The sequence below is a fragment of the Hakea prostrata genome, chromosome 8 (assembly GCF_041222555.1).
Source record: "Hakea prostrata isolate BN-2017 chromosome 8, UWA_Hpros_2, whole genome shotgun sequence".
Taxonomy (NCBI): Eukaryota; Viridiplantae; Streptophyta; class Magnoliopsida; order Proteales; family Proteaceae; genus Hakea; species Hakea prostrata.
In genome coordinates this window covers 28,373,460-28,386,436 of record NC_142607.1, presented here as the reverse complement: position 1 = coordinate 28,386,436, position 12,977 = coordinate 28,373,460, and positions in this window count along the sequence as shown.

Below are 12,977 nucleotides of genomic sequence, written 5' to 3'. Positions count from 1 at the left end.
GTCATCGTATCATATGGCTACAACCAACTCGGACTACCGACTCATTAACCCTATTGGTCATCCACAAATAGTAAATGGGAAGCTCTCATATCTTTTGATGGGTTGGTTATCGGTCTTGAGCGCCCATGAGCCCAAGTCTACCAAATGCAACCCTACCAATGAATGGTCCCTCACAATGTGATTTATGTCCTCTCACGGGTTGGTTACCGGTCTTTAGCGCCCACAAATCCATGGTTGGGGTTTCAGTCACCGCTCTCTCACATCACCATTTGGTCTAAGTATTGGCGCATGTCCAGGTAAAGCCTAGCCCAATGCAAGTCATCTACTCAGTCATATCAAGTCAAATCCGGATACGTTCATTCCTCGCCCCGGGCGATCCTTTCCAATATCCTTCACACTAGAGTCACGGATATTACCCACCGGACTCATCAACCCTATTGGTCATCCACAAATAGTAGACGGGAAGCTCTCACGTCCTCTCACAGATATGACTCACCGATCCTCGAGCGCCCGTGAGCCCAAGTCTAGCTATTTGCAACCCTACCAATAAATGGCCCCTCTTGGGTATCCGTAGCATGGTTTATGTCCTCTCCCGGTTGGTTACCGGTCTTAAGCGCCCATCAAACCATACACTACCACGAGTCGTTCGGTCTCAATGCCCTTCCGATTCAAGTCTGACACGACAAGGACAAACCTAGCCACACAACTAGACAATCCTATCTATGTCATCCAATAACCCAGGAAAGTGTCAATAGGCACCTTCGGAGAACATCCCATACTATTCCCTCCGATGCCCAAGGACAGAAGCGTCAATAGGACACTTCACAATCCCAAGTTATACTTAAGAAATCACATACTCAAGTCCATCATATCTCATACATTTGATACATCATCATGATAAAAGTTAAATCATAACATCGAAATGATCCATCATAAATACAAGTAGCAAGAATAATGAATCATTATAACAAGAGTATATGAAATCACAATACTACTATTCTAAAACATGTATAGCAGTCCTATGATATTCAAAAGCAATTAAGAGGCTATGTTCACTAAGTATAAGTACCAAAACATAAGTACATAGCCTATGTGTTTATGGCGATAACCGTCCTTACCTTATATTGAGTTGATGACGAATCAAGAGTTACCAAGGAATGATCCAAGAGTAGTGTTAAGACCCTAAACAAACATAAATAAGAGACTAGAGAAGAAATCGGCAAGATCGGATGTTGAACGGGTCAAAACTGGTTGAAGTTGCTGTCAGCAACAAGTTTGGTCGATGCTCTTGGTCAATGGCATCGACCAAGGATGATCAACCAAAATAGTTTCGGGGCTGCATAATGGGTTTTGGGGATTTTGGTCCGAAATTGGTCTTCCGGGGCTCAGATCGATCCAAAACTTGTTGGGATGCTTAAGAATAGTATGGGAACACTACAAATCAAGGATTAACATAATCTAATAGTCTAAATAGAAAGCCCCAAATTGAGCTACTAAGTTCAATAGACAAGAATCATAGCATGGATTGAAATCAATTACATTTGCATTGGAAAGGCATGCATTAGTTAGGGAAACTCATAGGAATTTAATTAGGATCATATGCTAGCCTTAAATATAGACATAGCACACTATATACCTTAGTTTATGATAAGAAAGCATGAAGTTAAGAAGAAAATCAAGGAATGCATATGCAGGGCTTGAAATGAGAGCATAGCATCAATGGACAAGGGAGAGAATCATAGGTTAAGCAAGAGTGAACACTTGGAGTGATGGTTGCAAGGTTGCAGCACCATTTCCAAGGTTTCAACAGCAATAGAAGGAGTAGAAAAGAGTAGAAAAGAATAGAATAGAGAGTGAGAGTGATGAATCATACCTTGTAGTTGTTGATGGAGACAAGGAACGATGATTGACAATGATTTGGGTGGAATCTTCCTCACCAATGCCAAGGAGACACTTTGGGAAGCTCTCCCCACGTTCTCAGGAGTGATAATGATTAGAATAGGGCTCAAAACACGAGGCTAGTATAAATAGAATAGGGAATATTCCAAAGAATCATTAACTTTGAGTCTGGGAAACTTTGGTCGATGGTCTTGGTCGATGGCATTGACCAAAGAGGATCAACCAAAACAGGTTTCAACAAAAAATCCAGAATTAGTTCAGCAACTTCGGGCAGGGATTTGGAGGGCTATACAGGGTCACATTGAGTGGGGTTTTCTTCTACAATTCAATCAAGAAGTCTAGTTTCAAGAAATACCTTCGGATTATGCACGGGAGTCCATTAGGTACTTCAACTAAATCACTCTTTTTCGATGCGAAGATTCTCACCAAACACAGACAATGTACTCAAGTAAGGGGTATCATCGTCAATGTCCACGGGCTCGGACTCCGACTCAAAATTATCAATCAAAAGGGTCCACAAGTCTCTTCTACCACTACTTCGGGTCTTCGGACCTATAAATATCAATGGATCTAGATTAGGGTCAGGGTTAGGAAAGGGCTGGATTTTACAATAACTGTCACATCCCCTAGCCAGTACCTTGTCTAGAATACCCGGAAGTGTGATCCACAGCCCCAAAGATCAAGTTTAGGGCAATCATTTCCCACATAGCACAATAATATAATCAAGAGCAAGAACAAAACATTGTATTCAAGTAAATTAAGAAACAATCAAGTATGGATCTTAGAGGGATCACAAAAGAATATTAGAGTGCGGAATAAAACAAAATCAGGGTATAGAGTATAGCGGAAATATACCCATAAAAGCAATGCGGAAGGTAGATCAAATCTCCAAAGTATTACAACTTGAAAGAAATAAAGGAAACTAAGAATCAAAATGAGTATCTATGTCCATCAAACAATGTCTAGACTCGGATCTCTCCGACTCCAGCACAGGACACTCTAGCTCCATGGTCCAGCTAATTCTAGTACACTCCGTCATCACACAGGTATCATTCGCGGTATTGCTCGTAGTCACCAAAATCTTGGAAACCATATGAGTCACACGTCGTGGCCTCGTATTTCAGGATCACGCAGTCATTAGTACCTACAACACAATCTAAAGAAAACATGTCCCCCGAAGGGTGAGCTCAAAAGAACTCAGCAAATAGTTCAAACACAATTAACAATTACGACTGTCACAATATTAAGAACAAGGACAAGGCACGAATGCAAATGATATGAAACAGTATGCAAGTATGCTTCTAACTCTATGTATGCTGGTCTCTATTGGCAAACATTCATTAAGATAAATGACCATACTCTTCTGGGTAGTTCTCAAATCACTTTCCCTCAACCTTCCCGGTCCATTGGGTTCTCCGCGGTAGTTGGATCAGGGCATCCTTCCTGGATATTCCATGGCTGAGGTTTTGGGTCAACACTATCACTTACCACCATTGGTATGAGTATTGGCACGTTTCAAAGTTAAACTTAGCCCAATGCAAGTCATCTACTAAGTCACATCTACTTTAGGGTCGGATACGTCCATTCCTCGCTTCCCACAATCATTTCCGATATCTTTTCCCCTAGAGTCACCATCTCCTTCCCGGCTACGTAGACTCTTAACCCTATTGGTCATCCACATATAATAAATGGGAAGCTCTCGTGTCCTCTTATGCTTTTCGCCTTCTTGGGCGCCCACGAGCCCTAGCTTATTATGTGCGACCCTACCAATGAATGGCCCCCACAATGTGATTTATGTCCTCTCACGGATCTGATGCACATCTTTTGAGGAATCCCCATTATTGCCATGGGTCATTCAGTCTCAATACCCCTTCCGATAGAGTCAGATATGACAGGGTTTCCCTAGCCAAACACTGCTAAACATGCCCTAAGTATGTCAACCAGTAATCAGGCAAAGTGCCAAGGGGCATCATAGGAATGCATCCCATACCACCTCCACTAGTGTCCAATGACAGAAACGCCAAAAGGGCATTCCCCATTCCTCAATCACAACCTAGGCAATCACATCACATCATGATTTCTTGAATATCATATCAAAGTCCAACTCAAAATTCCATCATTCATATTCAATTCAAATATGTAAATCACATCATGAATAGCCTACTGTAATTTCAGAAGTAAGACAATATAGAGATAGATGCGAGACTGTCTCAAGTGGAGGACGAGGTCCATGCTCGCACTGATCAACATAGTACTAGATCTCAAAGACATTCACCTAGATAGGCTATTAGCTCTAGGATTTTGACTTATGCTAACTTCAGATGTACTTATTTAGCTCTATCTTGTAAAAAATTTCTAATCAATTAATGAAAGTCAAATAATATATGTGTAAAACCCAGCCCTAACCTTGACCCGGAAACCTTGTTATTTGTAGGTCCAGTGACCCGAAGTAAAGTAAGAAGTCAGCTTTGGGCCATCCCAGTGGAGGACTTGGTGTCTGGCTTTGAATCCATGAGAGTTGATGATGAAGTTCTATTTATGGAAACTGAATCTTGATGAAGATCGGATTAGTTGATGGACTTGGAGTGCTCTCTATCTTGGTTTGAAGGCATTTCTACCTATTAGGTAAGTCACTTGACATGTGTGCAAAACCCCTTTAGGATTGGATTTGATCTGGGTCTTCAATTCCCTGTTTTGGAATTGCTGTCAGCATTGGTCGACTGATTGGTCGACTGGGCCAGTCGACCAATCCACTCGACCAATGAGTGCTGTCTTTGGCAATTAGGTTTTTCTTGCTCTATTTAAGTCCAATCTCGAGTCCACTTCGTATTTGCTGCCTCCAAACTCTTTGGAACGAACCAAAGACTTCTGCAAGTCATCTCCCTTGCATCCTTGGTGATTTTCTTGACGGATCTTCGTCGAAACTCTTCCTTTTGCATCAAAATGTATGTCTACACTCTCTTCTTCTCCTCCATCTCTGATTTTCTTTCCTTTTTGAGTTGAGACAGTAGAGGAGATGCTGCATTCTCTGTTGCAAACATCTCTGGACTTGTCTCTCATGATCATCCTAAGGATTAATGGCTAGAACAATGATCTTAACCATGATCATTGCAAGCTTTTGAAGGAATCATGATCAAACCATGATCTAATCTTTGTTTAACTTCTTATTTGAATTCTGATCTCCTTGGATCTTCTATATTGATCATGTTAGTAGTCAAATGCTGTGTTTTCTTTTCATGATCCATGATCTATCAATCTCTAGTTGTTCTCTTCTACCATACTATGTGTTCTTCATGAATCATGATAGTTACATATATGGTAGGTTTTGTTTCCTTATTTAGATTTATGCTTTTAAGCCTATTTCCTTGAAGATCTAAGTATGTTTTTCATGATATCTTTACCTGAAGCAATGATCCATCCTCCTATTGTTCTTGTCTTCGATTTCTACCTTGAATTCTTCAAGATCCATGGTTGATCTAATTATGGTAACTTTTTGTTTCCTAATTTGGATCTTGATGGCTTGATTGGATTAGTGTTTTGAGGTCCCCTATATGTTAGGATACTACTGATGTAGTTTACCCCTTGATTAGCACCCTTTTGAACCACCAAATTCGGATTTCATATCTTAAAACTCTGTTTTTTTTTGGGCTACTGTCTGCATTGGTCGACTGATTGGTCGACTGGACCAGTCGACCAATCCACTCGACCAATGAGTACAGCAACTCCAGAATTGGTCTGTTTTGGATGTCTTGGTATTTTTCCTATTAGGGATCTTTCCTAATATGTTGTATGCACTTGTTTAGGACCTTCTTCTCAAGTTTGCCAAGATCTTACTTGATTTCTTAGGATTCTTTTGCGAGTTATAAAAGGTAAGGATGGTTATTTCCTTAATTGCATAGATAGCATGAATCTAGTTTCTATATTTGAATATCATTGATATGTTTCTTTAATTAGATTCTTACAATGATATACTACTGTTGCATAACTTTGATTACAGTAGCATTACTTATTCATAATGAATTGACTCATGTATGATTTACTTACCAATTATATACAAGGTGATTGCAATTATTGATTTCTTTCCATATATGAAGTTACCATATATGTGATGATATGAATTGATGCATGTGTATGCTTAAGTATGGTTTGGAAAGGAGAGGTGTCCTTTTGACACTTCTGTCCTTGGACTACTACGGGAATATTATGGGATGTTTCCGGAGATGCCCTCTGGACACCTTCCTAAACTGTTGGATGACATATCTAGGATTGTCTAGTAGTGTTTGGCTAGGATGTCCTGTTATGTCAGACCCTAATCGGAGGGGTATTGAGACCGAAAGACCCATGGTAGCAATGGGGATTCATGGGCGCTTAAGACCGGTAACCAACCCGTGAGAGGACAGGAATCACATTGTGGGGGCCATTTATTGGTAGGGTTGCATATGGTTAGACTTGGGCTCACGGGCGCTTAAGACCGGTAACCAACCCGTGAGAGGACGTGAGAGCTTCCCGTTTACCATATGTGGATGATCAATAGGGTTGATGAGTCCGTAGTCAGGGACTATGAGGACTCTAGTGTGAAGGATACCGGAAAGGATCGTCAGGGACGAGGAATGGACGTATCTGGATCTGAATTGATGTAACTAAGTAGAAGACTTGCATTTGGCTAGGTTTTAACCATGACATGCGCCGGTACTTAGACCAATGGTGATGTGAGAGAGTGGTGACTTAACCCCCAGCCATGGAATGTCCCGAGGGATGCCGAACCCATTACCAACTGATGTTGAGCGATTGAGACTTTCCTAAAGAAGTACGGTGCTATGACTTAAAGCATGTCTGCCAATAGAGACCAGCATATATAGAGTTAGATTCATTCATTCATTGCTTGTCTCATATCATATTGCATTTATGTTTGTTCTGAAATCCTGCCATTTATGTTATTATGGATTTAACTGCCTTACTGAGTTTCTTTGAAAGTCATTCCTTTATTGTACAATGTTTGTTAGACTATTCTGCAGGTACTAAGTATTATGACGGTCCCTATGAAGAAGCGCAAGGCGAAGAGGCATATCTCCAGGAAGGTGATTGCAGTTACAACAATTACACTGAAGATCCCGCGAGTGGTTATGCTCCGTACGATGCTTAGTCCGACCATTGAGTGGAAGCGTCCTTGTGCCATTTACGAGATTTATACTTATAAGGATGTTGTCTATAAAGTGGAGAACAATTTAGTTACCCATTGTACTTGCTACTGGGATTAGATTTTGTCTAGTTTATTCTCTTTTAGAGCTACTTTTCCGCTGGTTGTAGAGTGGGATTTTGCCTCACTTTACTTATCTGTTTTTGACACTCTGATTATATCTAGTACTCTGATTTATTTATGATTCATTCTTTCCTTATTGGATCTATGGTTTATCTTCCGCACTTTTATTGTTATTGTTCATGATTATGTTATTGTTTATGTGGGAGGTTGATTACTCGATACCTGATCTTCGGGCTGTGGATCACACTCTCGGGTATGCCAGATAGGGTACCGGCTGGGAGGATGTGACAATATGTTTCACTTTATTTATTGTGCATTATGAATTTCTTTCTTTTAAATATAATATGTGTTTGTTTCACCATGATTATTGTGTTATTATTCACACTTGATGTATTATGTTTCTTTAGTTCAAGTATCTAGTTTGTCATTATCTATTATTTACTCTAGACAAGTTGGGTCACTTCTAGATCTATGACCCCAAGATGCTCCACTACTGTGCTTTCATAGTTAGGATTGTGTGAAACCTTGGGCTCTGATACCACTCTGTCACATCCACCCAGCCGGTATCCATTTTTTCGAATACCCAGGTGTGTGATCCACAGCCCCATAGATCAGGTCTCAGACAATCACCAACCATTCCATACAATAGTCCAATCATGAGCAAGAATAAATCAATGTTATAATATTAATAAAGAAATAAATCAAGTAACAAAAATCTTAGAAGGATCTCAAAACTGAATCAAAGTGTGGAAGTGATATCAAATCTAATGTAATTAACTGTAAAGGAATAAGAAAAGTCAAAATTACCTAAGTGTTACATTAGGTATGTGTCCTTAAGTAAAAAATATAATTTCTAAACTCAAAATCTCCATATCACAAACGGGTATAGATTAGTTCATGAGTCGAACTAATTCTGATATGCGTAGTAGAGACACAAACATTCTTCACTATGAACATCATAGTCCCCAAGATCTTATACACCGTACGGATCTGCTGCCGGTGTCTCGTATTCTTGGATTTCTGCATCATGTAGATCTACAACAAATTCTAAAGCAACAAATTCCCCCAAGGGTGAGCTCAAAAGAACTCAGAGAGTAGTTCACAATCAAATAACCTATGTCACAGTCCAAATTAATATATCATATGGTGCAATATGACATGAGGCAAAATGCAAGTATGCAACTACATTCTAAAGGATGCTAGTCTCTAATGGCAAACACGCATTAAGATAAAACACCAACCTCCTCTAAGTAGGTCTTGTCACTATGATCTCTCACAGGTTGGATACCGGTCTTGAGATCCTGGGCCCTCTCGGACTATCACCATGGCTGGGGTTTAGGTCACCACTCTCTCACCACAATTGGTATGAGTACTGGCACGTGTCAAGGTTATACATAGCCTAGGGTAAGTCAACCACTCAGTCACATCAACCTAGGTTCATATACCTCCCCTCATGCATCTCACAATCTTGGTTCAGTACCCTCCCCTACTAGAGTCAACGTATCCTATGGCACCAACTAGCTCAGACTACACCTTCTCTTAACCTTATTGGTCATCCACATATAATGAAGCTCTCATGTCCTCTTATGGGGTGGCTACCGGTCTTGAGCGTCCCTGAGCCCAAGTCTATTATATACAACCCTATACCAATAAATGGCCCCCACAATGTGGTTGTATCCTCTCACGAGTTGGTTATGGGTCTTGAGCGCCCACCAACCCACACTGCTGCCACAGGTCACTCAGCATTAATACCCAGCCGATAAGGTGTAATAGGATAAGGTTTCTAATGAAACTCAAATAGACTTCCTAATTTTGACATCCAGTAACTATGAAAAGCGTCGAGGGGCATCATAAGATTCTATCCCATACCACCTCCACTGATGTCCCAAAGCAGAAGCACCCGAATGGTATTCCCCAATTCACAATCACAACTTACATTCACATTACAAGATGGATTCAATCACATTCTCAATCCATAAGTCAATCTAAGTCCATGCAGTCACATGTATATTGATCCATATATCATGAACATTATTAACCACTTTTATACTGAAATTTCATATTTATAATAATAATTGCTATACCCTAAAACAACAATGTGTAATCATATAAGCAAGTTTCATAACAATTAGGAATATAACAATGGTTATGTGCAAGTGAACATCCTCTGTGAAATCCAGCCCTACCTAACCGTGACCCTGACCCGGAATCCTTGATGTTTGTAGGTCCGAAGACCCGGAGTGGAGGAAAAAGAAAGTTGTGGGCCCTCTCAGTAAAAGACATGGTGTTTGATTCCGAACCCATGGACATTGATGATGGTGCCCCTTACTTGGATGCACTGTCAGTGTTTGGTAAGAAGCTGCACCCAGAAGAGGGAGAGATTAGTTGAAGAACCTAATGCACTTTCGAACTTGATTCGAAGGTAATACTCTGACCTAGACTTGTTGATTGAGTTGTAGGAGAAAGCCCAAATGAATTTGAGTTGATCTGGCCTTCCAATTCCTTGACCTAAGTTATTGTTCTTGCTTGGTCTACTGGGCCAGTCGACCAACTAGTTATTAAATACAAAAATTGTGATTTTTGGATTATTTTATTGCCTACTTAAGGGAACCTCATAGTTAGAACCCTATTCTATTCCTTTAGCCTCCTGAGAACGTGGAGAGAGCCTCCTAAAACCTCTCCTTGGTAGTGGTGAAGTATTCTATCAAAAATCATTGTCTCTCTTCTCAAATTTCTTCTACAAGGTATGTATTCTTACTCTCTCTAATCTATTCTCACCTCTTCTCTTTCTTGCTGTTGAGACCATAAAGATGGTGCTGCAACCTTGCAACCACCTCTTCTTGTGTTCTCTCCTTGCAAATGCATAAACCCCTCTCAATCTATCTATGCGATGCTTCCCATTTTTATTCTTAACCTTGCATTTTCATGATTCTCTTCATAGCAACATGATTTCATCTCCTAAACTAATTTCTATAGTATACTAGGTCTGATTTCTTATTAGTATATGATTCTAATCTATTACTTATCATTCCCTTAATTGATTCCCTAATGTTCCTTGCATTTGCAATTGATTTCATTAAAGAACATGATGTTTAGCATATAGAAGCTAGGGTTTCAAATTGGGAATTCTTAATTAGACCATTGATTTATGCTAAATCTTTGCTAGATAATCTTTATTTACTGCTCCTAACATCCCCTCCAAATTTTGGAGTGATCTGAGCCCCGGAAGATAGGTTTTGGACCAAAATCTATATTCAGCCCCGACACTGTTCACTTGGTCGACTGAGTCAGTCAACCAGCCAGTCGACCAGCTGAACACAGCATTGATGTATTTGCTCAATTTGATCCGTTTGACCTACGATTTGCTTGATTCTTCTTCTGATATTGCACATATGATTGTCTAGGGTGCAAGTACTAAACTTGGGACCATTCTAATTGATCTTTGGATTATCTTCAATTCGATTTAAGGTAAAGACGGTTATTATCATAATTACATGAATTATATGAATCTTGCCTCTATATTGGAAACTTAGTAGATTTACATTCTTTGTTATATTTTAAACATCATATGACTGTTGTATGTACTTCAAGATAGTAGTACCATGTTATATATCCTTTTGGTCATCATGATTATATATTCTTGTTAATTACATATGTGATTGATCATGTTACATTATATATCTTTTCATATGATGAAATATCATTTGTGTATGATATGATGGAATTGAGAATGTGATTGGATAAGTATGATTTGGGATTGGGGAATGTCCTATTAACATTTCTATCCTTGGACATCGGAGGGAATAATATAGGATGTTTCCGATAATGCCCATTGACGCTCTCCCAGATTATTGGATGTCATACATAGGACTTGTCTAGTGGTGTTGGCTAGGATGTCCTTGTTGTATCAGACTCGAATTAGAAGGCTATTGAGACCAAACGACCCGTGGTAGTAATGCAGATTTGTGGGCGCTCAAGACTGGTAACCAATCCGTGAGAGGACATAGATCACATTGTGAATACTCGTTAGAGGCCATTTATTGGTAGGGTTGCAAATAGCTAGACTTGGGCTCAAGAGCACTCAAGACCGGTAACCAACCCGTGAGAGGATATGAGAGCTTCCCGTCTATTATCTGTGGATGACCAATAGGGTTGATGAGTCCATAGTCTGGGACTATGCTGACTCTAGTGTGAAGGATACCGGAAAGGATCGCCCAGGGCGAGGAATGGAAGTATCTGGATCTGACTTGATACGACTGAGTAAATGACTTGCGTTGGGCTAGGCTTTACCATGACATGCGCCAATACTTATACCAAATGGTGATGTGAGAGAGCGGTGACTTAAACCCCAACCATGGATTGTCCCGAGGGATGCAGGAGCCAAGTGACCAGACCTACCCAAGAAAGTATGGTGCTATGACTTAAAGCATGTCTACCATAGAGACTAGCATACATACAGTTAGAATCATATTTGCATCATCTGTTTCATATCATCTTGCATCATGTTATGTTTTGTATCATGTATCTATGTTATTGTGGAATAACTTGCCTTGCTGAGTTCTTTTGAACTCAGTCCTTTTGTGCAAATGTTTTGTTAAACTATTCCACAGGTACCGAAGAACTAGATGGCCAATTCTATGAAGCACCCTTTGATGAGTCACACTACCATCAAGGTGCTGGCAATCACGAAGACTACTGTGAAGATCCCTCATTAGATTATGCTGTCTACCAAGATTAGATCTTCTCGGGAGCGGATTTGGCCATGTCTAGTGTCATTAGTTTATGTTTTTGAGGATATTTTGTATAAGACTGAGGAAAGATTTGTTTAGATATTTATTCCTTTATTTCTCTCTTTTGAGACTTGGATTTGTAACCCTTAACTGTGATTCGAACTACTTTCTGTTGCGATTTAGGGAGTGATTTCCGCTCACTCTCTATACTCTGATTATATTTATGCTTTGGTATCATTTACTTCCGCACTCTGATTACATTGTATCTTTTAATCTTGTCTTGATCTTATTGATTATGTGCCATTACATTGATTATATTTGTTCATGATTATGTTATCGTGTATGTGGGAGGCATGGTTCTTCGATACTCGATCTTTGGGGTTGTAGATCACATACCCGGGTATGCCTTGTAGGGTACCGGCTGGGTGGATGTGACATCCTCACCTTGCTATTGATTTGTAACCTTATAAAATATGTCAAAGAGTATGTTCACGCTTCCCAAAAAGTCCTATTAACATGTTGGTTCAAAGTTAGAAACAACCCTAGAGGTATGACGTTGAAAAGAGAAACAATCGACCAACTTGGCAGAGGGTGTAACAACCCCCATATTTCTAACCCGGGATCCGTATTACAGGTCCTAGACCCGAAGGTCTAGCCAGGTATTTTTGTGGAGTGTCCGGATAGAAGTCCATGATCCATACCCTGAACTCATGGATCTGGATTCTCTTGTTGAAGAGCCTGCCTTGCTTGGTAGTTGGACTTCTGGAAGGTAAGTGATGTCTGGAGATGTCCAGAATGAAGGTAAGACCTCCCCCATGTCTTCATTAGGGTTAGGTTGTACTTGGACATCAATCCCCTAAACAAAGCACCCTTGTATAGCAATATACTTGGGGGCGGTTGCTAGTGGCGGTTGATTAAACCAAGCGACCGCCTTAAGCGACCTCCTGGTCCTGGTTGCGGGGTTTTGCCCTATCTTGCCCCCAGACTCCTATAAATAGTAACCCTCACCTATTTTATGAATATTATATTCGGGATTACTGTTTTTGGAGGTTAGACAGCTGTGGAGACATGCTAGAAGCAAATCTGAA